A 5,710-nucleotide genomic window follows, 5' to 3' on the forward strand; every position below is an offset into this window, starting at 1 on the left:
TCTCTGGTGGGCACTGACATACCCATGCTGATTCCGCTTGTATGAAAGACTTATGCTGCCATCTCTGCTGTCTGCAGTCCACATTCAGCTGTCGTTTGCTTCAGGGATTGTGTCTGCAGCTGAGAGGCACCTCACCTATTGCCACACTTCGTCTGGAAGTCCCATCTCCAACAACTTTTATCAACAGAAAGGAATAAAGGCCTGGCCATCTCAGCCAAACTCTGTCTCAGAGTTAGCTTCCTGGAAAATCCATCCTGTGACAGTTGTTACCAGGAGGGTTTTAGTAAAGAAGCAGTTATAAAATGAAATTTTGGAAATGCATCCCTTCTTACTAGTAGGATAAGGACAGATGGCAGATTGCTGAAACTTTCTCCAGGGGTGAATTGTTTGACACGTGGTGGAAGGGAATGCATTAGCTGGTGAGCTATGTAAGGCATTTGAAGATTGTAAACTAACTATGTGGGGGGGAGGGAACTATAGTAACTCTAAGGACAATGATATTGGGTGGTTATCACTAAGAACAAGAAAAAGATAATGAAAACCTGAGAACATTAATTGCCAGTTAGAAACTAAGTGTGAAATCCAGGCGGTCTCCCTGATAGCCTCCAAAGAGGTTTTCATCTCCTACAGTGGGAGGGTAGAGAAAGGCAAGGACCAGGCCCAAAACTTAATCATCAGAGTAGCCAAGCTCCAAAGAGAGTTAAACTCCCTACAAGACAGGTCTTCTATGCCAAGGTCAGGGTCCTAATTGAGAAAGAATGGGAACTGACATATAGAGTGAGGACATTTAGTCTGATAACCTAAAAGATCTTGAATCTCTGGATTCCCCCTGAACCTGCTAAGCCTGGGAAACCCGTATGTGGTAGTTGGTACAACACTACATTGGGTCATTAGACTGTGGGGTAAAAGCTAGCACAATGGGGAAGGCCAAGTTGTAGGCTCGGAACTAACACATCTGCCCTGGACAAGGGAATAAATGTTATATCCTGAGGGAGATGGTGGAAATTAAGGCTACTCAAAGATTTTAGAATTCAGGGGTGGTAATTCTCATCACGTTTCCATTTAATTCACCACTCTTGTCCTTGAAAATTCCAGACAGATCTTGGGGAATGACAACAGACTACCAAACTCAACCAACTGTAGCATCAAAACTACCACTTATAGCATTGTCCCAGATATGCTCTTTGCTGGAGAAGACCAACATGGTTCTAGGCACATGGCATATGTTTTTTGGTTTTGTGAATACATTCTTTCCTATCTACCTCAGAAAGAGGATCAGAAAGTTTGTACATGTTATGGACAACAGTAGAAATTTATAGTTTTGCCATAGGGCTCTGTTAACTCTCCTGTCCTTTGTCATACATACTATAGTCCAAAGAGATGTGGAGTATCTTAACATCATTTCATTGATAAATGACATCATTCATGATAAATGACTGGCTATTATGCTGGAAGCCTTTGTAACACACATGTGCCTCAGAGGAGGGAAATAGATCCTATAAAGATTCAGGAACCTGCCACAAGTGTAGATTTTTTTAAGGGTCAAGTGATCAGATACATGCTGAGATATTCTATCTAAAGAACAAATTATTGTATCTTACTACTCTTACCATGAAGAAGGAAGAGTGAATGGTAGACCTCTTGTGTTCTGAAGACAACTTAGTCCACAACAGAAAATACTGTACTGACCCATATACCAGGTTTCCAAAAAAGGCAGGGGTCCAGATTGTTGTGCAAGTGGCCCTACTGCTTGGACCAAAAGTCAGCGTATTCCGGATATGGTTTTACCTTCACTGCCTGCAATGCTTTTGTCTGCACTACTATCCTTGAACTTGCAGGATGCCTTATCCAGGTGATGGCATTCCCTCACAGCATTGTGTCTGATTAAGAAACTCATTTCATAGCAAAGAAAGTACAGTAGTGGGCTCATGCTTATGCAATTATGTGGTCTGACCACATACCTCATCACCCAGAAGCAGCTGGCCTAACTGAAAGGTAAAACAGCTTACTGAAGACTCAGTTACAGAACGATTTAGGAGAAAGATCTGAAAGCATGGGGTTCTGTCTTATACAATACGGTATACGCTTTGAATCAGAGATGGTTATGTACTATAGTTTCCCCTATAGCCTGAAATACGTGGGTCTGGGAATCATGGACTAGAAGTATGAGTAGCTTCTTTCATTATAGAATGAGTTTTCTTACCATCATTTTGAACTCATAGTTTCAAAAATATCTAATGTTATTTTTCTTCACTGTTATTCATTTTGATGCTCATGTAGTCCAAGTTTTGGCCTCTTCAGGTTTGCTTCTAAGTTTTTTTGGTATGTCTGTAGTGTTCTTTGATAACTTCCTTACTTTCTGGTGTGATAAGACGTCCAGGTTCAATTTTTCACTTCTTGCCTCAGACCAAGAATCAGACATTTTACCAAAGAGCCCTGGTTCCTTTTAGTGGGAAATAGTATATAGAGACCCCAGTCTGGGTGCTGGTGGGCATGGGAGGGACTTATAGCAACTGGGTTAGTCCTTGTGACACCATATTTTAAAACTTCAGTAAAGGAAAGTGTGGCATTAGCACAACATCAATAGACTAATTATCAGTGGAACTGAAGTCTGGAAACAGACTCTGTATAGGTAGAGATAGAGCTAAAATATAGATACGTAAATCTTGTGTGATAAAGATGGCAATTCAAATGTTTGGAGAAAGGAAGAAATGACATTGGAACAATGGTTTATTTATTCATAAAAACATCCCTATGTCATACCATGTACAAATATGTTCTGACATATAAAAGGGTAAATATAAAAAGAAAACATAAGAGTGTATTTTATAATTTTTGGCTAGGGAAGAAGACCCCAATCAAGACACAAATCCTAAAAGACAGGAAGGAAAATGAAAACTTTACAATAAAAGATAGCATAAACAAGCTATAACTGGCTAGAAGAAAATAATTTCAACATACGAAACAAAGCACTTCTGTCTATACTATAGAAAGTGTTACTAAAAAAATCAGTAAGAAAAATTCTAATGATCTAATAAAAAATTGGAAAAAGATGTAGACAATTCATCAAAATACCAATGATCAGTAAATTTGTGAAAGTTGCTCTGCCTCAGAACAAAAAATTGCAAATTAAAATGAGAATATTTTTGTCCATCATTTGTCGACATGTCAAAATTTTGCTATTATTTAGTATTAATGAGAATCTGAGAAATACAAATGTTCTTATAAACTCTTTGTGAATATTGTTGACTTACTCCTTTTAAAGGAAATTTGGCAATAGCTACTAAAAAATGTGTAATGTCCTTTGACCTAGGAATCCATCATACAAAATTACTTACACATTTGTCCAAAAATATGTTCAATAATGTTCATTGTAACATTGTATAGTAGCAAAAAATTGGAAACAGTCTGAATGTTTATTATTAAAAGTGGCTAAATAAATGATATTTACCTCTATATGATGGTACTTTATAAAGCTGTCAAAAGAAAATCATTATATATCAATATGGAAGAAATTTCCAAGGCCCTATTATGTCCAAAAAGCACATTACAGAATATTATAAACTGATCTCATTTATGTGGTTCTTCCTCCATTATATATGTGTGTATTGTATGTATAAATACACAGGAAGAAGACATGAGGGATATATATATATATATATATATATATATATATATATATATATACACACACACACACATATATATATGTATATATATATAAAATGATGAACAGTGATTTTTCTCTTGGAGGGAAATGGAAGTGAGGAGGGTAAAAGGAGGCTTTCATTTTCTACTTCATTGCTAGATTTTTGTTCTTTTTATAACATGGTTGTATTACTACTAGGAGGAAACATACTAAATATTAAAATAGTTGTTTTCAGGTGATGGGTCTAATGGTAATTTCCCCCTCATCTTTTTATGTTTTGAATTTTGTACAATGAGTTAGTATTTATTACATAATGGGTACACTTCTATTAAAATGATGGTACTACTTTAAAAGCATTATACTACATGAAAGAAACTAGTCAAACAAGACTGCTTATTATATGATTCCACTTATATGAAATGTCTGGTATAATAGGCAAATATGGAGACACAAAGAAGATTAATGGTTTTTTAGGACTCAGGTGGTGTGGGGTGGGGAGGGGTGTTGGGAATGATAGCTAAAGAGTATGGGGATTTCATTTGGAGGCGACAAAAATGTTTTAAAACAGACTGTGGTGATGGTTGCACTACACTGAGTATACGAAAAAATGAAAAATCATTTACTTATACATCTTAAATGGGTGAATTACATGGTATGTGAATTATATGTCAATAAAGCTGTTACCAAAAAATCTTTTAAAAACAATGCGACTGGTGATCATTTTATATGTAACAGACTGAGAAGCCCAATCCTTTGACCCACGGTCCTTATCACACTGCACATGCATTATTTTTCCTACTGATAACTGTTTCCAACACTGCTGCCAAGACATGATGGCCGTAAAGTCATTTGAGCACCTTTCCATCTGGTCAGATGCTGTTGGCAATTGCCAGCCATCCCAAGAGTTGTAACATCTTCTGTTTGTCCTCTTAAAGCATTTTTCCTTGACTCTAAGAATCAGACCATTTCACAGAGTTATGACCATGTACAATGAACTAGTCAGACAGCCATTATAAAAAATTAGTTTCTGGCACACCATGGGGATTAAAACTGCTTCTTGGCGATTTAGTGGTTGTAACAGCAATACTGAAAGTAAAACAAAATTAAAAGATCACATTTATCAAGTGTTTACTATGTGCCAAACACTGCTGGAAACATTTTACATATGTAACTTGTGCAGATATTATATGTGCAGATGTTATAAAAATTTTTTGCATGTTGTTTTAACAGCTCAATTCAAAAGCTAATAAGCTTCTATTGTGTGCAAGTCTGAAGCATGACAAAGATGAGCCAACTAGAAAAAAGTCACAAATTCTGAATTATCTGTTAAGGTATAGTACATGGCCATGATCCCTTTCGTACAATTTTGAAATCCATAAAGCTCTGAATACTTAAAAGTCTTTTGATAACTCCTTTGGCAGCAAAAATCTGACTTGAACTGATAACAGGTTATTTATAGATTTTGTCTTTTTTAGTGTGAATCTTCATACATTTTTCTGCATATATATAAATATTTGATTATTGGATTCGACCCCATGGTCCACTAGAGTATTATGTAATATATAAAAAATTTCAGTTCTTTAATTCTTATTTGCATTTCATTTGTGAATAAACACACACATCCATTTAATTGCAGTTAAATAGTTGCTTGTGTTTTAAAAGCACCACTAAAGATGGTTCACTAAAGGTGGATAATGTAACAATCCTTAGTTCTCATGACAATCATAGTTCTCAGTCTTGTTGTTTTTATTCATTATTTAAAACAAAATAACACTAATACCATACTTCAAAAAGTTTATACCATATCTTTCTTCCACTGGCTGTCATTCTAAAAAAAAAAAAGACAAGATATGATTATAACGAAACAAGTTTGTTCCATGAGATGGAATAGAATGTATAAAATAGAACCATATATATGGAACCCACATTTAATAGGCTTAATTCAACATAATAATCATCAATTAGTCGTCACTGAATGTCACATAGATAAGACAAAGTTTAGGCACTATTTTAGAAAAGACAAAAAATTTACCCAGAGAGATAACAATCAGGAACACTAAA

Source organism: Rhinolophus sinicus, chromosome 14 (genome assembly GCF_057876585.1).
Source record: "Rhinolophus sinicus isolate RSI-liver-muscle chromosome 14, RSI-T2T, whole genome shotgun sequence".
NCBI lineage: Eukaryota > Metazoa > Chordata > Mammalia > Chiroptera > Rhinolophidae > Rhinolophus > Rhinolophus sinicus.